The 22,183-nt window shown below is 46.5% G+C and overlaps 2 long non-coding RNA genes across 2 annotated transcripts in view; one reads left to right on the top strand and one right to left on the bottom strand.

Moving 5' to 3' along the window:
* LOC310682779 overlaps nucleotides 1–22,183 on the bottom strand; it is a 72,063-nt gene that overhangs the window by 26,716 nt on the left and 23,164 nt on the right. The window contains exon 2 of the long non-coding RNA XR_014514140.1: nucleotides 16,612–16,769. This is a non-coding gene — a long non-coding RNA (uncharacterized lncRNA). The remainder of the gene's footprint in view (nucleotides 1–16,611; nucleotides 16,770–22,183) is intronic.
* The window catches only part of LOC310682801, a 63,457-nt gene that overhangs the window by 32,235 nt on the left and 9,039 nt on the right, over nucleotides 1–22,183 (top strand). The window lies entirely within an intron of this gene.

Raw genomic sequence — 22,183 nt, 5'->3', positions numbered from 1 at the left:
GCAACAGGTATTAAAAGGGAGGGCTTGACTAGCGGGATATGAGCAATGTTTATGGCCTCATCATGGGAACCACAAGGAAAAACTCTAGAGTCTGCAGTAATAGGAGGGGGTTTAATTGCCATCGTGATCTCGTATATCACATTACCAAAGCCACAAGCTTGCTTCTGGAGTCCCAAAGGTATTGTTAGATCCTGACATGCATCAGGAATTTGCCCATCCTTAGCAATTCTTCATTGCTTTAGGAGGGCTGCAAAACACAGGAGGAAAATTAAGATGAACGTGAAGATTTATATGGGAATGTACACTGGATGTGCATTTTGGACCACCATAAAAACGCATAATATGTATTGATGGATCATGTCAGGGGCCCATCTAGTTAGTTATCTGTCTCTGACAACAGCTAAGCAGATACCCCAAGAAAGCTGTCATGTTTACACCATGTATTTATTTAAAGCACATAGCTTTCCCCTAAAGAACTCTGGAAACTGTAGTCTGTTAAGGGGGTTAGGAATTGTAGCTCTGTGACGGCCAAACTACAGTTCCCAGGATGCTTTGGAGGAAAACCATGTTCTTTAAATGTAGGGTTGCCATAAGTCCGGAATTTCCGGGACATAGCCAGAGTACGGCAGTTGGAAGCAGTGTCCGGGCGGAAATTGCTGCAATGTTTGGGAAAATCCGGACATATGGCAAGCCATGACTAGATTTTGACGAATGCCCTTAAAAATAGCTCCAAAACTTCTTCTTTTTAGAAATTACAAAAAGAGCTCAACAACTCTTGTGTCCAGATTTCAGATTTTCGCTTTTTGAAATATGGAAACCCTCGTCAAAGGCTCCGTTCTTAGCTGCTTGGTCAGTAGCCATAGATAAACAAATGCCTTCACAACATGTTTAAACACCTTTTCTTTCTTTTTAAAAACCCAGCTTGTGTTTCATTCCACTTTCACATGACCTTTAGGGTTCATGGCTGTCACGTTTATTGGACAGCCTGGCTAAAACTCCCCCTATGTTTCCACAAGCCTAAAAAGGTCACATAAATGCTGACTGCTGCTTCAAAGTCAGGCTAGGCCAACCACCTGCGCTCCTGAAGATGAGCTGTTGTGACTGGGTGCAAGAATTGAGGTTAGAGAATGTTAAAGGAGCATCATTCCTTCTCACAGAAAACTCAGGTAGTGAGTGCCGCTTGAATTGTAGTCAAAATGGATCAAATGAGAAGCAAGCAGGAGCTATCAGTATGCGCAGGGGGAACAAAAGGCTTACAGAAGGGTTTTTTTAAATAATAATTAAGAGCGCAAACACAATGCTGACATATCAGAGGGGGAGTGGAATTCCCTGTTTGGAAAGAATAACTGGCTAGGAGGGGCAGTCCCTTTAGGAGGAAGAATGTACTGCAACATTTTGTTGCAGGTTTCACTTGTCTTTATGATATTCAAGGGGCATGCTGGAGTGCAGGTTTGCAGGGAGAAGAGTGAATGGTTCAGAATGGTTTACCGTCTCTGGGAACTAGTTCGGACAGTCACAGTAACTCCATACACTGGCTTGCTGTGGCATTCAAACTGGGCCATAGAATGGCCAATGAACAGTCAGTGATCAGCGCTGGATTACCCAATCAGCAGACTGGAAGCTGCGCAGAGTGGCTGGGGCAACCCAGTCAGACGGGTGGCATAAAAATAATAAAATTATGAGTATCATTAAGCACATACTTAGGGCACCAGCAAAGCAGGGGCAGCAGAAAGAAAGAAAAAGATTTTTTATTTTTTAAAAAAGAATTTTACATTTGATGTATTTTTAAATAAGCAACAAATCATCGTGGGGGGCAAATCATAACTTGGTTAAACTTCCTTCACTCCACCCTGTTGCCACATTTTTCTGCTCTGTTTTTATTACTTATCCCCACCTAAACCAGTGATGAAGGAGGGTCCTACTATCATAGATCAAAATAGTTTGAGGAAATCAGATCCTGTCATGTGTTGCAATAAATATATGTTTTCCTTTATTTTTAAATTATGATTTTATGGTTTAGTGGTGTTTTGTTTGGAATTAGATTTGGGGAACACCATCACCCTTTCAGTGCTTAGGGCCTCTAAAGGTCTTTATTCATCCCTGACAGAGACATTGCATATCTTCCACACAAATTTTGTGCGAGCACACGCACACACACACACACAAAATTGGGTTGAATGCTTGAGAAACTGGTCATTTGGAAGAGTCCCAAGTTAATACTGTCTTCCAGCATCAGGCCGTGCTCTTCATTTTGTAAGCTGGTAATTCTGGGCTGGCTGGTGGGATTGTTGTCCCTGGGCTTCAGGGATTCACCTGTGGAATGACGACAAAACCCATATAACCCATATTGCAAGAGAGAGAAAGAGAGAGAGATGTGCTTGTGCTGGATGGTGAGAGTCTGCAAATATAGAAGTAGTTTCCTCTTTGTTAGCAGCCTTGTTGGCAGGCAACTGAGCGTGGATAAACTATGTGAGGATTAGGTTTCATTCTCTGAATGGCATCATTCAAAGAAAGGCGCAAGGTGAAAGGTTTAAAATCAAAAGAACAGTTTGCTTTCATAAGCAGCTAGCGGCGTTTCTTCACCCGGCGAACGCTTGCTTAGCCTCACAGACACTTTCGGGCCTTTCGGCAAGCATCTTTGCCTTTCCTCTGTATTAGCATTATTTCACCCGCGTTAATAAAACAAACTCTCATACCAGACATTTTGACAAATGCTGAGTCATCAGCCCCCTTTCCCCTGGGGCAGACATGGACTGGAGAAACCGAGATGCCATGTGACCTTCGACGCAAAGAGAAGGCAGGGTTTCCAGAGGGTTCACCACCTATCCTGAAGGAGAGCCCTGCTAGATTCGACGAAAGTTGTCTAGTATCCTGTTCCTCACGGTGGTCAGTCCGATGCCTGTGGGGAGCTCGGAAGGCAGGTCATGAGCAGAGACACTGCCTGCCTGCTCGCTTCTGGGCTCAATTCAAGGTGCTCACATTCGTGCTTAAAGCCCTAAACAACTTAGGCCCCAAATATCTGAAAGAGCACCTCTATAGAGCCCCATGAACGTTAAGATCAGAAGAGGGAGCCCTCTTGTTAGCTCTTACAGCCGCCGCACCTCTGAAGTATGGGGTGTGTGTGTCTTGGGGTCTTGGGAGAGAGCACTGTCTGTGGCAGCCGCAAAGTTGAGCAACTACCTCCGCACAGAGGTGCACTTTTGGTAAATGTGAAGATGTGCCATTTTACTCCAGCCTTTGACACCTGAGAGGTGTGTTTTCAGGTCCACCCTATTCCCATGACTGTACAGTATTCTGTTTTAACTGGGGGGTTTTCAGACTCTCCAAGTGTCCCTATTTTCCAGGGATAGTCCCGGATTTACAGAAGCTGTCTCAGTTTCTGATTTGATCCTGAAATATCTCACTTTTCCTTAGGACATCCCTATTTTCATCAGAGAAATGTTGGAGGGTATGGAGTTATCCGACCCCCCGAGCCTTCTGATGGCAGCCCTGTAAAGGGAGGTGTTGTAATGTTTAATGTTTCATTATGTTTTTATATATGTCGGAAGATGCCTAGTGTGCCTGTGGATGAGGTGTAAGTAGTACAATAACAATAATAACAACAGTTGTTGTTGCTGCTAAGGAATGGGACATCCCTATTTTCATCGGAGAAATGTTGGAGGGTGTGTTTTTTCATTCTGAATTCTAAATGGGACCTGCTGAGAAGCTTAAATATAGTCCAAAAATAATGTAGAGTAGGGAGAGGTCACAAAAGTGGCACACCACATTCCACCAGATCACTGGCTTATTTAGGAACAAAGGAAGCTGAGATCAGAGGCAGCATGAAGAGGACCTTCACCCACCTCATCCAGCCTTCTCCCCTCCACTCAGGTCCTTCTGTTATTACAAACACATTTTTCAGGGGTCTGATTTTACACACTGAAGTAGCCCAGGCCTCCCCATGCAACAGTTCAAAACTTCGCTGTGTAAGATTTGGCCTTCTATCTTCCTTTTGGGTAAACAGCGTACAGAATCATTATGCAACGCCTTGTTACTTAGTGATGATGCTTTTCAACTTTCATCACAGCAAAAAACAATGGCTGGCCTGTGGTGAACGACAACAGCCGCGTCCACAGAATAAGCTCCCTCTATTTACTTTATATCTGGTTTTCCCTCTCATGTCAGTGCCAAGAACAAGCGCACACCGCAGATTTTATATCCTACAGTTAAAATTCTAAGAAGTATTACTGGTTGCTTTTCTTGGCAATGCAACAAGACGTACCTCCAGCACGCAGGTAACTGGATATGGCATTAGTCGATGCAATTTGCTGAACACAGGGAATGCTTTACAGTGTTTCTTGGTTCTGCTAATAAATAATGTAGCTTTAGCCTTTTTTAGACTGTGAGTGGGTACACACACACACACACACACACACACACACACACACATGTAGGTGTGTGCATGAACTGCTGGCTTCATATTTTAATGCCATGTTCTGGAAAAAGTCCTTGTGTCAGAGGATTTGGATCCCCCCAAAAGCCAGCATTAATAGCAAAGAAAAATGTGTCAGCAGACAACTAGTTCCTTTTCTTTCTTTCTTTCTGTATTTTTTAAAGGCTCCTCTGTGAAGTGATTTAAGAAGCATGAATGTATTTGAAAAGTAATGACATTTAATAATAATAATAAAGTAACCCTAGGAAACAAAAACAGAAGAGAAGGAAAGCTACAGCAGGCAGCAGCTTTACTTTTGTGGGGATTAGGAATTCAACACTGGGGGAACGTGAACCAGACAGAGAAACGGCAGAGACCTAAATTCCAAGGCGGTTTTTCTACTGGAGGCACCACACAAACCCACGAAAACAGTCTCTGGCCAAAACATGTCACTGGCTGGACAAGAAACCAGAATCAATCAATAAAGCCCGTCAAGCCCACTCTGTACATTACCCAGTTGATTTCTTCATTAGGGCCCCATTGGCAGGATCATAACTGATTGTTAAACCACTCTGGGAATTGCAGCTCTCAGAGGGGAATGCCAATCTTGTAACAACTCTCAGCATCCTTAACAAACTAGAATTCCCAATTTACAACTGCTTGATATGGTTCAGGGGCCCTGACTTGGGCCCCAGGTTATGGGTGCCCAGTGTGGATGTCATGATGTCACGCACCCTGCAGCCTCAGAACCTGACTTTGTGATGCCTCGGACGTGACTTCCAGTGCTCTGCGAAGCACTGGAAGTTGTGTCGGGGGCCCTTGGGCTCCTAGGGCCCCCTAGAGATGGCGCCCTGATATCGCTTTAAATGCACAGTACAGAGGAAGCCTAAGATGCTTTCAATTCCAAATGAAATCACTCAGGGCCAAACTAGGTGACCGTCATTCATGCACGTATGACTGGTTCTTTATCTAGTGGTAGAGGAGCCCCTCCATATTCTGGACTGGAATCAGTGAGGCCAAAGGGTTAAAGCCCTCCTCCCCTACCCACCAGGATCTCAATGTAGATTTGGTGGGGGTGGGGTGGGGTGGAAACCAGGGCCGGCCCAGGACATTTTGCCAATACAGTGGTACCTCGGTTTAAGAACACCCCTGTTTACAAACTCCGCAAAACGATTTACGAACTCCGCAAAACCGGAAGTAGTGTCCTGGTTTGCGAACTTTACCTCAGTCTAAGAACGGAATCCGAACTGTGGAAGGGCACCAGCGGTGGGAGGCCTCATTAGGGAAAGCGGCATTGGGGAATCTGAGCCCATAAAGTCCCAGTGTACATATTACAATTGCTTTATTTTTATTTTTCTGTTTGCAGCTTATTTATCCACAAAGATGCTCCAAGTTTCATCTTGGAAGTGTGGGGGGAAATAGCTCCATCTACTAAAAGACATTATCTGGCTTATTAGTAAATCGTGTGAAACGGCATCCTTTTTAAAAGCTCTACTGCTATAGTTTCATACCTTGGCCTCAGTACATATTGCAAAGTCTTGTATAAACAGATAAAAATGGTGGCAAAAGGCATACACATTCTCCACACTTACTGGTGAAGAGTTGGGTGTGTGGGTGTGGGTGGGTGTCTGTGTGTAATTACAGCTGTCTTGGTGCTTACAGACCCTTTCACAATCACCAGCTGTTTTCTATTTTTAGTTGTGGATAGCTTGCATTTTACAGCTTGTGATGCTTATACAAGATAAAATTAACTTCGCTCCTTTACAAGACTTTCGCAGGTTCGGGGGGAGGGGGGGGTTGTCCTCTTGGAATTAGAAAGGGCCAGTAATAATCCTAAGGCCACCTATTTCAAACCCATGGATTTGGGTTGTGATCCTTTGCAACAGAACTTCCTTCCAGGTGACACTGAGCCTGTGCCAATAGTTGACATCTTCAAACGAAGGTTCAAGATGTCTCTGTCTATGCACTTGACTTGTATTGTTTTATAGATATTTCCTGTTGCTGCTTGCTTTGTTTTTATTATATTCTTGGCTTCTTATTTGTACCATGGGCACACATTCACCCAAAAAGTCTTTCCCTGATAACCACAGTACCTTCTCTTCCAGCTGAATTTAGGCTTGAAAGAAGGCACCCTTGACTCAGAGAGCTCACAGAGTTGCAAAGCTCCATGGTACAGCATCTGTTTGTCCCTGGCATCTCCAGCTAGGGCTGGGAGAAAACCCTCTCTGAAATCATGGTCAGTGTGGACATTACTGAACTAAATGGACCAATGGTATGACTGAGCAGAAGGCAGCTTCCTATGTTCCTATCTACATAACTATCATATTTCCCCCACCTCTCCCTCTTTTTAGCAAGAGAGTGTGGTGTAGTGGTTAGAGTATCGGACTAGGAACTGGGTGGAAAGCAGGATTCTAGTGCCCATCAAGTCATGAGTTTCCCTGGGTGGCCTTGGGCCAGTCACTGTCTCTCAACCTAACCTACCTCACAGGGTTGTTGTGAGGACTGAATGAGGATAGGGAGAAATGTGTATAAGCCATACAGTATTGAGCTCCTTGGAGGGAAGAGGGAGGACATAGATGCAGTAAGTAAGTAAGTAAGTAAGTAAGTAAGTAAGTAAGTAAATAAATAAATAAATGATTTTGGTATCTCTTTTTTCCTACTGAAGATCAGTTTTCCACATTTCTCCAAAAGTTTGTGTGGATAAAACGCCCGCACAAAAATTCATTGGCATTTTTACTGTGCATTTCTCATAATATACACATTGTCACAAGCAATTTTGCGCAATAAAAGTGTTATTTTCAGTGATTCATATTTATCCACACTTGCTCCTAAATATATGCATTTTTGTACATTTGTGGGGGGAGCACTGCAAAAATGAAATAAAATTAGTATTTTGAATGACAGCTGCATCAAAGTTTGCATATTGCTTTGGAGAAGTGTGAATTAGGCCAAATTTATCTCCCACACTTAGTTGCTAGCCTTTTAGCCATTGCTCCCTTGTGCAGTGCTGACTGAGATGCCCCATTCTGATGCTTTCTGGGAAGGATGATTTCTCGAGATGCAGTAAGGTAATTCACATAGCATTTCACTGAATAAGCAACTCCCAAATCCCACCCAAATGAGGTTTACATTTTTGTTTGCAAATTACCCTCCGATTCAATAGATGCTTTCTGTAAATATATTAACTACAAACGCTTTTCACAATGCCTCTGGTGAACCACAGCGCACATGCACAATGCGGAGTGGAGCTCAGATTTGTTCAATTCATGCAGTTTTACGCAAAAACAAACAATCAATCAAACACAAGGGGGGGGGGTGGAATGCCCAAGCTGATTTAGCAAACACTCAAATTATCTAGGCCACCCTGAGATAAGTAGGCTCTTTTGTCAACACATTGGTCACTTCAAGTGAAAAGAAAGCTATTTTGTTTAGGAGAGGTAAGGAGGAGCTGGGTTCTTCAGCCCAAACAGTACAGGGTCATTCAGTTTAAAAGCTGATGAGAAGTCGCCAGGAAAAGGACAATAGCACTTAAAGAATAAGTACCACTTAGGGTTGCCAGACCTCCAGTTCTGACCCAAAGTCTCCAGGTTGACTGGCCCCCTCCAGGTGGCAGGTGGCAGGCTTGAATCTCCAGGTGAGCAAGAGTGCCTTTAATTTGAGAGAGAGAGAGCGCTTGCAAGCTTCAGCCCAGCAGGAGTTGACTGCAAATTATAGCACAGACGCTCTGGGAGATCTGCCCTCCTTTGCCCCTTTCTCCCAATTAACCTCCATCTCCATCAGAAGGGCACCATGTTAGCCATCCTACAGACACCTCTTCCTGTAAAGCTGTATGGCAGGATTAGCTCCATGTTTTAGCAGGCCCTCAGCATAGTGCCCTCTGGTGGGCTCCTCTTACACTCCCTCCCCATTAAGCTCTTGAAATTCACTGGCGGCTACAGTAGCAGTGTCCAAGTGAGAGCAAAAGCCTGCTGGATCACGCCCAAGGCCCATCTAGTCCGGCACCCTGTTCTCAAAGTGACTAACCAGATGCCTGTGAGAAACATGCAAGCAGAATCTGAGCACAACAACACTCTCCCTGCAATTCCTAGCAACCGGTATTCAGACACACATTGCTTCCAAGAATGGAAAGAGATCAAAGCAAACATTAGAAACTCAGATATATAAGATAGGTGCAAAATGGTTCCTTAAACCAGGGTACAGTCATCAAAACGGAATGCCTACTTGCCATTTTGGGGCCAGGCAGATAGAAAATTGTATTTTTCAATACAACTTTTGCGTTCCTGAAATTTATTCTGATGGTGAAGATAAAATACAGTAGATAGAATTCTACAGGATGTGTTGCTAGTGTGGGAAAGCAGTCAAGATCCAAGATCACCAGGCATGCACCTCCAGATGGTGGAGACCTCAGGTCCGGCCATTTTTACTTGGTCGCAAATGCCCGATACGCAGGTGCAAAATGCGTCTGGCACGCTGATCATAGCATTTTTCATGCAGCCCCTGGAGTCTGCAATTTAGGGATAGGAAATTGCTGGTGGGAAGGGATACTTAACCCTTTACATGCTGGTCATTGCTCCTCTTTCTCATAATCAACCCCCGAGGGGGACAGATTGGGGGAAAGGAGCTCCCGAGCGCAGGGTGGGGGGAGTGCCAAAAATTCAGAGAGGAAAAACTGTGGTCAAGGAAAAAGCTAAGCATCTCCTTCCCAATTGCTCCTTTCCCACTCCCAACTGCAGCCTCCAAAGATTGCTTTCATTTAAACATACACAAAAACATTGCAGCAACTTATAGTACAGAATATGTAAACATCTAGATCGGCTCTGGGAACCAGCAGAAACCAGAGGGCTCTTTGATAATTCCTCACTTTTTAGTGGTAGCTCTCTCCCCTCTACTTCTGGGTTAGTGGCATATTGCAAAACCAACCCTTTGAGTTCTCTTGATGGGGTCGTCTCAACAAGCCTTTAATAGAAGCAGTCGTGAATGAGCTGCCCAGCTCCTCGCCCTGTATCCTTACACAGCCAGATCTCTCATCCTGCCATGTTTAGGGATATTATGATAATCACTGAAACTAAAAATGGCTTTATTTGCTCAGACTTAAAATATAAATTCTACTACTGCTCCCAGAAAACCGCCTTAGACTTATATAAAGAGCCTCTCAAAGCAGCCAGTAATTAATCTGTGATTTATCCTTAACATCGTCGAACGATCAAAGGCGGATACATATTTTGAAATGAGCAGGGGACCATAGAATGCTCGAGACCCAGCTAATATAGGGAATTATCAAAAGACCTCCCAAATGAATTGAGTTAATTCAAGCCTCCTTGTTCACAATTAGGCCATTATCTTAAAATCTGCAGTTCAGTTCCTCACCATCACATCTGCGCTCAAAAACAGACCCTCACGGGTGTTGGAGAATGGGGGGGGGGGGAGGGTTTGAAGATTTCTAAATCCTTAAAACTTCCACATCTCCTGCTTTTTCTCTCTCTAAAAATGAACAAATGTGTTTAAAGAGATACTTCTTTTAATGTGAGATTGATGCTGTCTAACCAAATTCTTGATGTTGTTTCCATTGTACAGCAAGGTATGCTTTGAGGAAAGGGGGGGGGGCGTGGGGAACCAGCTTGTGTTGTGATAACAAAGACACAGAAAAATAGCTCCGTCTCCGCTTTCAAAGGGACAAGCTGTTTTAATTTCCTCTGAAGAAGCTCATTACAACATGATGGGCAAAATGTCAGCAATAATTAAACGTAGAAGGGGGGGGGGGAAGCTATTTGGAATCAATGGCCTGTTTGTGAGGACATCCCTCCAAAAAAAATCTCTATCACCTGACAGGAATATTATAATTTTTTTAGGACAATAAAGCCTCTAAGTCTAAGACAAGTAATGTGCCACAAACATTTTCTCCCACCCCATTTGCCAAAAGAAACTTGAAAGGAACTTAATGTTGGAGCAGATGGAGGTGCAAAACATCATTCACTCTCATGCTCACGCACAAATCAAGCTGTTTTGTGTGACAACAGAAGGAGCAAAGCTGTCTTGTGAAGCTCAAGAGTCAGTGGCCTTCCTTTGGTTTTATAGGGGTGGGGGTCACGCCTCCCGCCAGTCCTCAGGTCACGACTCTAAACATCAGTCCATCAAGATAAGAAGGTTGCGACAGATGATATTAATTACCTGCCCTTTCAAGCCATCCCTGTCTCACATGTGGTTAACTCTTCATCATGTTCATCTCCAGGACAATAAAAAAGTAGGGGTGGGGGGTGGGGAGCTTCCACTGGGTTGCTTTGGCACAAGGAGTCAAGACCCTCACAGTCACAAAAACCTTCCCTTTCGCAGGCATAAACTGTGGTACAGGGTGAGTTTTTCTGGGGGTAGAATAACTACGTGTTGGGGACAACCTCGTGGTTCTTTGGAAGCCTAGTGTGGTATCCTGTTTTCCATGGTAGCCAACCAAATGCCTCTAGGAAGGAAGTTCATTAACTGGGCATGAAGGCAATATTACTCCTCAGCAACACTGGAACTGAAAGGACGATGCTTGCAATAAACTACCTGAACCAGTGGGGTGTGGCAGACAGAAAGCTAATCTGTTCTCCCCCTCACTTCTCTTTTAGCAACTACAGTGGTACCTCGGGTTACATACGCTTCAGGTTACATACGCTTAAGGTCAGACTCCGCTAACCCAGAAATATTACCTTGGGTTAAGAACTTTGCTTCAGGATGAGAACAGAAATCGTGCAGCGGCAGCAGGAGGCCCCATTAGCTAAAGTGGTGCTTCAGGTTAAGAACTGTTTCAGGTTAAAAACAGACCTCCAGAACGAATCAAGTTCTTAACCCGAGGTACCACTGTACTTGTTAGGCTTCCTCTTAGGCTTTACTTCCTTCCTGCTTCTTCTCCAAGTTCAGTGAACATCAGTATGAGCAAGCATGTGTGTGTGTATTGACTCTATTTTGGCCACATGTAAAACCTATACTTGGCAAGGTCCGTATAGTTAAAGCTATGGTTTTCCCAGCAGTGATGTATGGAAGTGAGAGCTGGACCATAAAGAAGGCTGATCGCTGAAGAATTGATGCTTTTGAATTATGGTGCTGGAGGAGACTCGTGAGAGTCCCATGGACTGCAAGAAGATCAAACCTATCCATTCTTAAGGAAATCAGCCCTGAGTGCTCACTGGAAGGACAGATCCTGAAGCTGGGGCTCCAATACTTTGGCTACCTCATGAGAAGAGAAGACTCCCTGGAAAAGATCCTGATGTTGGGAAAGATGGAGGGCACAAGGAGAAGGGGACGACAGAGGATGAGATGGTTGGACAGTGTTCTTGAAGCTACCAGCATGAGTTTGACCAAACTGTGGGAGGCAGTGGAAGACAGGAGTGCCTGGCGTGCTCTGGTCCATGGGGTCACAAAGAGTAGGAGACGACTAAACAACAACAAAAACCTATACTTAAGGTTATCTTTGTTTGGCACGAGTAATAAAAGTTTTCTTTATCCCTTCAACCGGCAGTCTTACCAGTCAATTTTATTTCTTCACACCATTGCAATATATTTACCAAACTTCCAACAAGCATCTGGTACTGAGTGACATACGGCCTCTTAAGCCTAGTGGTTCATTTAGCCATTGTGGCTAATAGCCTCTGACAGACCTATCCTCTCTATGAGTCCTCCTTTAAAGTCATCTAAATTAGTGGCCATCCTTCCACCATGCCTCTGACTTCACAGCAGACTTCTAACTCCAGTGAGGATTTTAAGGCCAGCCACATCCACACCAGACATTCAAAGCACTATTATACCACTTTAAACAGTCATGGCTTCCCCCAAATAATTATGGGTGCTGTAGTTTGTTGAAGGTGCTGCCTGCTGAGTTGTTTGGAGATGCCCCCCCATTCCCCTCACAGTTTTTGTAGACTGCTTTGCGTTTTTTCTTTCTGTTTTACAATCAAGCAGTGGATGGATTTTATGAAATGAATAAAATAAGCAGATAAAATAAAACAAGTGCTATGATATTTAAGGGTGGTTTATAAATTAATTGGTATTCACAGGGAACTCTGGGAACTGTGACAACTTTCTTGTTTCATTTGTTCCAGATGAAAAGAATGACCTCATGGACCCCTCCCTGGGCTTAGATGTGGGTATGGACATCCAATGTGCTGGCACTGATGCGGGGCTGATGTTGACATGTTGATTTCAAACATCTAGTCAGATATTCGGCTACAGGCCTCTTCTCTGGCTAGAATACCATGACAAACGCCTGAGTAAAGAGATCAGGCCAGGAACATGCATGTTTCTCTACCCTTCCCTCTCCAAAGATTGTGGCAGAGGAATTCAATTTATGCCAGGTCCCGGTTTCCTAAAAGAATAAAGAGTCACAAAAAGTTAAGCCAAATGGATTAACATTTAAAGGAATGTGTTTCTCTCCGGGACATTGGCTCCCACAATCTGGTCTCCTTGTGTTTATAGCGACAGGTGCAGGTTAGCTCTTTATCTACAGCAAATCAACCAGGGGAAGAAACTACCGCCATCTATAGTACATCTTTTAAAGGCTAGATAGCAAATGTCAGAACTATTTGATCTGGTTTTAGAAACCAACTTTCAAGATTTTGCAAGATTTCACGTGCATGTATATATCTACACACACTTTGAAAAGATTTTAAAGACAGATTTCTTTTTTAAAGAACAAACTTTTATGTGCGTATAAAATGGGAAAGCATGCTCAAAGTCTTGGGCAAAGAGAAAGCAGAGGAGAGAGCTATCTGCAGTGCACCATAAATCTATCCAATTGTGTGCCAGCAGCTGGATCTTTTTATGTGTGACATATGCTCTTGATGCTTAAGATCAACAGATATAGCTAGATTTATTGAACAACACAAGCATTAATTGTGTCTGGTCCAAAGTCCAGAAATACTTGATAACATACAAAACTCTTGAAACGAAGACCTATATGCTTGGAGTATCATACTGACAGATACCAGGGTATGGGCAGGATTGGCCAAATTAGGATCAAAAGGGTTGCGTTCTTAGAATCGGGACTGAGTCAGAAGCCTTGGCAAGATATAGGGCCAGGGCACTGTTTCAGAAGGGGAATAGTCTCCATACCCAGTCAAGTCAAGTCAAGTACTTTATTACGGTCATAGACCAGCATAAGCAAAACATCTTAATAAATAGCATAACAGTATAAATCTAAGCTAATAATTATTAAATCAATAGGAGCAAGAACCAAACATAGATTTAAACATATACATAGAATACTTAATTAAGCATAGACAATGGGTGAGTAAAAGTTTATAAGAAAAATTAAAAGATCAGTTAAAAGATGGGCCTTCAGTTTAGGACTGAATTGTAGCATAGGCCATTCGTCGTCGAATATCTATCATGGCAGCACAAAATCTGGTGACTGAATATGTGACTTCTGGGCTCTCATCCTGTAGTAATAGGGAGATGTATGTTCTTCCGAACGCCCAGGAAACTTATATAAAATGGGCTGGATAAGCCTAGTTCAGATGTCTACTGGCAATGAAGATGGGCATGCTCCGTTGTTTCCTGCTGCCCAGAGCCACACAGGCATTTCCTCTCCTCGTAAGGTATCTTCCTATAACGGCCTTTCTGCATTGCTGAAGGGAGGGCCTGACAACGGGCCAAAGTGAAAGCCCTTCATTATTTTGGTATTTCGAGATTAGCTATGTATGGCATTTGGGAAGTCAAATATCTTATAGTTTCGCTAATTAAAAATTTGGTGGACCTGGCTAGGTCTACCTGTCGTTCTATATCTACCACACGCTGTTAAATATTGTTTTTTGCTTGTTCGTGCCCCATGTTGAGTTGGATTTGTGGATTGAATCCTAAAGTTGCTATTATATTTTCCACTGCTTGTTTCCATGTGGACTGAAATTTGTCTATAATAGTCAGGGAAGCAAGGTCGCTCGGAAGGAAGGCTAGTCTCAGCCAGTAATTAAGAGTGGCAAGCCACACTCTTGCCTCAATTCTTATTAATCCAGTTTCGAGGAATATGGTTGCGTTTGTCTCCATACCCATTTTCTGAGTTTCAGAAATTGTATGTTTATTTCTCAGGGACACACACACAGTCTGGCCAGATCTCTCTCTCTCTCTCTCTCTCTCTTTCTCTCTCTCTCTCTCACACATATATATGCGCACTGAATGACTATTATCCTCTTATAGACATTCAACAGGGTACCATAAGCATGGCACTGCAGTAGAAGGCTCTACCACCAAACTACAGTGGTACCCCGCAAGACGAATGCCTCGCAAGACGGAAAACCCGCTAGACGAAAGGGTTTTCCGTTTTGGAGGTGCTTCGCAAAACGAATTTGCTATGGGCTTGCTTCGCAAGACGAAAATGTCTTGCGATTCCTGGGTTTTTTTTTTCCCTCCCCCCCTTTTCCCCAAGCCCCTAAGCCGCTTAACAGCTGATCGCTAAGCCGCTTATCAGCTGATCTAAGCCGCTAATAGCCTTTTAGCAGCTAATCCGCTAATCCCTTAAGCCTTTAATAGCCGCTAATAGCCGCTAAACCGCTAATAGCGCTAATAGTGCTAATCCGCTAATGGGCTTGCTTCGCAAGACGAAAAAAACCGCAAGACGAAGAGACTTGCGGAACAGATTCTTGTCGTCTTGCGAGGCACCACTGTATACAGGTTTGGTTCCCAATCATATGAAGAAGGCCCTCCAGCTATAAGGGCAAGGACTCTCTACAAATGTTTTAAGGAATGTGCATAGATAGGAGACAAAGTCTGCTGCCACGATGCCACCCATAGAGGATCAGGATATCAGTGACTACTAGCCAAGATGACTACACCCTTGTGCAAATTAACTGAAACAAACAATGTAGTTTATTGTACAAAACTCACATATACATGTACAAAACTCACATATATATACATTAGTAACGTATATGACCTCCGCTATTTTTAAGCAGCATTTGAACACGGTTTGGCATGGAGTCTAGTAGTTTTGAACAGTCACTGTTGATTTTTGGATCCCTGTACCACACTTGAATCAGCGCCTGAATGAGCTTCTCCATAGCCGTACAGTCTACAGCACAGAGGTGAGTATTGAATATAGCCCACAAATTCTCAATGGGATTTACGTCCGGGGAATTCCCTGGCCAATCAAGTACCTGTATTTGCTGCTCTGTCATGAATTTCTTCACCACTTTCAATGCGTGACAGGGGGCTAGGTCCTGCTGCAATATCCCAGTACCATCAGAATACCTCTTTTCCAACTCTGGAATAACTCTCTTTCGTAGAACCTCAATATATTGTGGTGAGCGCATCATTCTTTCTATTGGCTGCAGGCTTCCGACACCATAATGATCAACTGACTTTTCGTGTTTGTTTTGAGTACAGGATTACGAGTAAGATAGAAAACATGCTTTGTTTCAATTAATTTGTGCAAAGGTGTATGTCCTCCACTGTCAGAGGAGACAATACTGCGCTAGGTGGGCCAATGGTCTGAATTTGTATAATGCAACTTCCTATGTTCTTATGATTAGTCAGTCCTTTGGCATGATCCAGCAGCGTTCTTATGATCTTATAACTCTAGTGATGTTATCCGAAGCTGCTCATCTGAAGAAAGTATCAGGAGAGAGATAGAGAGATGTAGCCTGTAGTCACTCATATGCAATAAGGCTCCATCCCTTTGCCCTGCATGCTTTGTAACTAACAAGCTTTGCTAAGAAGGACAGTGTGGTTTCCTTTCAAGCTTTCAGGTTTACTGCTGGTGATGCCCATTGGCGATGGAGCATTGTAAAATCCTTGCTTGCAGCAAACTTTCAACACTGGCTTTCATCCATGAGACAGATAAACAGTTCCAAATGCTGAGGGTAGTTTCAGTAGGATTGCACCAATAACAGGAAGGAGACTGGCAAAGATTTTTGAGATCTATGGACATATGGTACACATAATCACTTGCTGAAATTGGTGCACATATTCATTTCTTCTGCCTTGCTTAGTACATGTCAGCAAACGGGTTTCCAAGTGTCCTGGCCTTCACTGCCAGAAGAGGAACTCCAGCTCCCAGCTCGGCTTCTGCCAAAGACTTTAATGCTTAAATAAGAGTGGTACATAGGCAAGGCACAGTTACAAGGTACAGCAGGTGTGCAAGAGGATGAAATACATAGCTAGGTGCAAGCTAAGGCGCTAGTCCAACAAGCAACATGTCGCCTGCACCTTGCTTCAAAGGACAGGACAGGCACAACACTTAGCATAGCAAATGGCTGTAGTCATGAGACTGGGCAATCCTCAGGGTGGGTTGAGCTTGCAAGGTGGGTTTGTGCTGGTGTTTCTGAGTCCTAGGAGATGGAGGCAGGATCAACACTGGTTGCTGAGAAGCAGGTGGAAGAATCTGACCCTGAATCTGAACATATGGGTCACATAAGTTCCACAAAACATCAAATGTACTTTTCAATGTGACTCCCCTTAAACATCTATGTAGTAGGATAAAAATGTGCATATAAATGCATTTATTGGTGAAAATAACATACAGAAATGCATTACATTAGGGAAAATTGCTTTGCAAAAATTGCTGAGCAAAACTGCAATAAAAATGTGTGTAGTAGAAGAAATTCACACAAAAATGCTTATTGTCAGGGGTTCAGGAGCAGAGTCACAGGAGAGGGAGGAAACGGAGAGCGAGGGGGAAGAGTCCGAAGGAAATGTCAGCTACGACAGTAGTCCGAGGTCTCTGAGTCTCTCCAGTGACTCGGAGGATTCACAGAAAGGGGCCCCCATAGTCAGGGCAAGGGGAGTGCCCAGGGGGACACCTCGGGAAGAAGGGGCCAGAGGGGACTCAGAGAGTAGCAGCTGGAAATCCGGACCAGCGTCCCCCCAAGAGGGCAGTAGGGGGGAGGAGTCCAAGGCATCGGGATCAGGGAGCGCGCAGGCAGAGGGAGAACGTGAGGCAGGAGTGGCCACACCCTCGTCAGGGAGCGAGGAAACGGTCATCAGGAAAGTTAAACGCGCGCGCGCGCCAAGTTCAAATGTACAGGAGGGCGGCAAGGTGGGCAGCCCGGGTAGGGAGCCAGGTCCTAAAGCCCGCCGAAGAGAGGGGGAGGAGTCAGAGGGGTCAACGTCTGCGTCAGAAGAGTCCAGGAGGGAAGAGACCCCGGGGGGTAGTAAGACCCAGAGGAAGAGAGAGAGAAGGAAGAGGTGGAGTAAGATTAGAGTCTTAAACTGGTGCACAGGGGGCGGAGACTCAGACAGAGCTTCGCCGGTCTAAAGTCCAGACGTAGAGCTGGGACGCTGAGACTTGGAAATGGAGACTATTCTTCAATAAAGACTTTGATACTGTACTACCGGCTAGCGTGGGTCCTTGGTGAGCTGGGACCCGGAGCCAGCTCTGACAGTAAGCTCTGTCTCACTTTTAAAATTTTGGCACCAAGAACCTCGCCACGTGAGTCGACGCAGCGAGGGCAGAGGAGGGGTGCTTCCAGAGCTCACAAAACTCAGGCAAGATGACGACGGAAGAGCAGATATCAGCCCTGCAAGCAGCTGTGACACAACTCAGCACGGAGGTAATTGCATCCAGAAAAAGAGAGGAGGAAATGAGTAACACCTGCCGGGATCTCCAAGTAAGGTTGGACGTGCTTTCTAAACAGGGGCCACCTGGAGCCAAAGCAGAAGGCATTGGCTTGGGAAAGAGGGGAGGCAGCCTTGTATCTCATTTTGACGGGAGTTTGCAGCAGTACCCCAACTTCAGAGCAGACCTGTTGTTTGCGCTGGATCTGCTTGACAAAGACTTTAGAGATGAAAGAGAGAAAGTGGGGTTTATCCTATCCCATTTGCATGGGGAAGCCAAAACGTGGCTGAGAAATTTATGGAGGGATAATGATCCGGCGCTCCAAGATGCGAAGGCTTTCATTAAAGCAATGGATTCGTGTTTTTTATCAAAGATAGACATCGATATTGCCAGGAGGGACATACATGGACTTAAACAGGGCAAGGCCATACACGCTTTTTCGGACTGGTCCATGCCCTGGGATGGGACAAAGCTTCTGCCCCAGTGAGAGACCTCTTTTGGGAGGGCTTGAATACAGAGGTAAAAGCGGAGATTGGAAGGGGGGAGAGGCCAAGGAGCACCCAGGAAGTAGTCCAGAGGGCTCTGGAGATCGGGGTGCATCTGGAGGAACGTCCTTGCAACAGAGAAGACGGACGTTGGGGAAGGGCACCAACCAGAGCACCTCCCTTCTATCCCAAAGAAGCAGCGCGTGCGCAATCCACACCCTCGCAGGGAGGGGGAGAGGAACCGATGGAGATCGGAGGTGCCAGGGCTCAGTCAGCTACCAGAGCCCTAACGCCGGGAGCAGTCAAAACGAAGCCTCCTAGAGGGAACAGGAAGTGCTACATCTGCGACAGTGCTCACCACATGGCGAAAGAGTGTCCCCAGAGGCTCCACAAGCACACTGCAGCCTCGGCAACAGTCAAAGAAGCAACTCAACTGAGACCACAGCAACAGTTAAACGACAGAGTCTGGCTGGAGGAAGAGGCACTGGGGTCCAGTCAGACAAGTCAATGAAGCAATCCCCAGCACTTTTGCTCCCCACAGGCCCTATGACTGCCAGATTGACCTCCTGCCAGGGGCGACGCTGCCAGCCGGGAAACTGTATTCCATGTCTGAAGACGAGCTGCAGGAGCTCAAGGAGTTCATAGACCTCAACTTAAAGCGCGGTTTCATCCGGGAGTCGAAAGCAGCGGGGGGCAGCCCTGTATTCTTTGTGAAGAAAAAGGACACGCCCCAAAAGAGGCTTGTAGTGGATTTCAGGCTCTTAAATTCAAAGACCAAGCCCACAGCCTTTCCAATGCCCAAAATAGATGACCTGCTTGCAACGGTGAGGAAAGGACGCGTTTTTACAAAGTTGGATCTGCGAGGGGCGTACAACCTGATTCGCATACGGGAGGGGGACGAGTGGAAGACTGCCATGTTCACGCCCCTGGGCACATATGAATACAGAGTTATGCCCTTCGGTTTACAAAATGGCGCCCACTGTTTTCAAGCCTTCATGCATCACGTCCTGGCGGGTCTCCTCTACAAGAACTGCGTCTGCTTCTTGGACGACATCCTGATATTCTCAGAATCTGAGGAGACCCACGAGGGGGACGTCAAGGAGGTTCTGCAGCGACTGCAGGAGCATCGGCTATACGCCAAGCTGGAGAAGTGCCAGTTCGACAGGAAGGAGGTGGATTTCCTGGGCTACAAGCTGTCGGACAAGGGGCTCGCCATGGACAGCGCCAAGGTTCGCGCAGTGTTGGACTGGAAGAGCCCGCGCAATCGGAAGGAGGTCCAACGGTTTGTGGGGTTTGCCAACTTTTACCGCAAGTTCATCAAGGGGTTCGCAATGCACACAGCGGCCATTACCGACACGCTCAGCTCCAAGAAGAAGAAGTTCATCTGGACAGAGCAAGCGGAGCAGCCCTTCCAGAACCTTAAGCGTCTCTTCTCGTCCGAAGGGCAGCTATTGCATGTGAATCCCAGCAAACCGCTGAGAGTTGAGACGGACGCCTCAGACAGAGCCGTGGGCGCCGTACTGTTGCAGGAGGACCCACATGGGGACTGGAGACCGTGTGCCTTCTACTCTAGGAAGCTCAGCAAGTCAGAGCAGAACTACACCATCTGGGACAGGGAGTTGCTGGCCATTCATGCAGCATTCAAGGCGTGGCGGCACTTCCTCATTGGGGCCAAGCACACAGTGCAGGTTCGCACGGATCATAAGAACCTGGAGTACTGGCGCACGGCAAGGTTCCTGAACCAGCGGCACATCAGATGGGCAGAGTTCTTTGCAGATTTCGACTTCAGGATAGAATACATCCCGGGCGACAACAACATAATGGCAGATGCACTGTCCAGAAAGCCGCAATACCTCGAAGAAGCGGCACCAGCAGCAGCCAAGCACATTTTCACCCCGAAAGCGTGGGCGTGCGCTTCCGCAACCGTGGACCTGGAGGCGGTCCGTCGAGCACTGCAGGAGGACTCCTTCGCACTGGCCAAGATGGAGGAGGTGCGCAAGGGCACGGCGAAAGGCGACGAGTTCCAAATACGGGACGGATTGCTCATCCGCAGAGGAGCACTCTATGTACCGGGAGACGACCTCCGTGCGAAAGTACTGCAGCAGTTGCACGACGCGCCCACCGCCGGGCACTTCGGCAAGGAGAAGACGGCAGAACTCGTTGCCAGAGATTTCTGGTGGCCCAAGATGAGGGGGGAAGTCGCGGAGTACGTCTCGAGGTGCGACACCTGCCAAAGGGCCAAGTCAGTGCACAAACCTCCGGCAGGACTGCTCGAACCGCTTCCGACCCCAAGCGAACCGTGGGAGAGGGTGGCCCTGGACTTTGTCACGGATTTACCCAGCTCAAGGGGTAAAACGGCAGTGCTAGTGGTGGTGGACATGTTCACCAAAATGGCCCACTTCATTCCGTGCGCGAAGGTGGCCACGGCAGAACAGACCGCCAAACTGTTCATAGACCACGTCTTCAGGGTGCACGGACTGCCACGGTCTATCTTGTCCGACAGGGGGCGCCAGTTCATTTCGAGCTTCTGGCAGAAGCTGATGGGTTTCCTGAACGTCAAGATCAACCTAGCGTCGGCGAGACACCCGCAGACCAACGGACAAGCGGAGCGCGTCAACGCCATCATGCAGCAGTACCTGAGATGCTATGCAAATCAACAGCCGACGACATGGGTGGACTACCTGCCGCTCGCTGAGTTCGCTTACAACAACACGAAGCACGTGTCCACAGGGGTGACGCCGTTCTTCGCCAACAACGGGAGGCATCCCAGAACCTTCCCAGGATTAGAGAGACTGGGGGAGGGGGAACCACAGGCAGCGGAAGTCTTGGCGGCAGAATTGCAGGAAGTTCACGAACAGCTTAGGAGGCAGTTAGAGCTTGCAAAGCACGCATACAAACTGCAGGCTGACAAGCACAGAAGGGTTGGGGAAGACATACAGGTGGGAGACTGGGTGTGGTTAGCGGCCCACGCAGTGCCGACCAGATCCTTAGCTAAGAAGAAACTCGGACATAAGCAGCTAGGACCTTACCTAGTTGAGGCACAGATCAATCCGGTGGCCTTCCGGTTGACACTTCCGGAGGGATCCAGAATGCACCCAGTATTCCATAGGTCGGTGATCACGCCCTACAAAGCACCTCACCGATTTCAGGCGCAGGGCACGGCACCAGACCCGTATAGAGAGACCCCCCCAAGGAGGGAGCCGCCAAGAAGGGAACCCATCAACCAGGTCACAGAGATTTTAGACTCGAGATGGGGGGAAGAGGGAGTAGAATATTTTCTCGCAAGGGAAGGTACCCCGGCCAGCGCCAACAGTTGGGTGCCGGACTATGCCCTGGACGAACCTCTCCTCAAAGAGGAGTTTCATGCCTTGTTCCCACACAGGCCCATGCCAGCCGAGTATTTCGACGACTGGCTTTTCACACCCACGCTTTCTACCAGCACGTTCCAGGGATTCACCTCGGACGAGGAACCAGCAATAGAAACACGTTCACCGGAGGGCTCGCCCTCGGGGTTTGCCTCAGACCGCTCGTTTTGGTGGGACAATCGAGGAGAGGAGAGGTGGCTGAGGGGCCCTTGGCAGGCAACGGACCCGGAGGGGAACGAGGGTGTGATGGACACGGACGTGATGGGGGAGGACGTTGGGTTCGAGCATGGCGGCACGGAGATGGAAGCAGAGGAGAACGAGGTCGGCGAAGACACGGAGGACGAGCCGGATTTATCTAACTGGATGCACGCCACGGGGGACGAACTGTATCCACCATTCACCC

This window comes from Podarcis tiliguerta (assembly GCF_965153285.1).
Source record: "Podarcis tiliguerta genome assembly, chromosome: 8".
Taxonomy (NCBI): Eukaryota; Metazoa; Chordata; class Lepidosauria; order Squamata; family Lacertidae; genus Podarcis; species Podarcis tiliguerta.
Note: the sequence above shows the minus strand (reverse complement) of the source record. Positions and strands in the feature narration are given on the sequence as shown.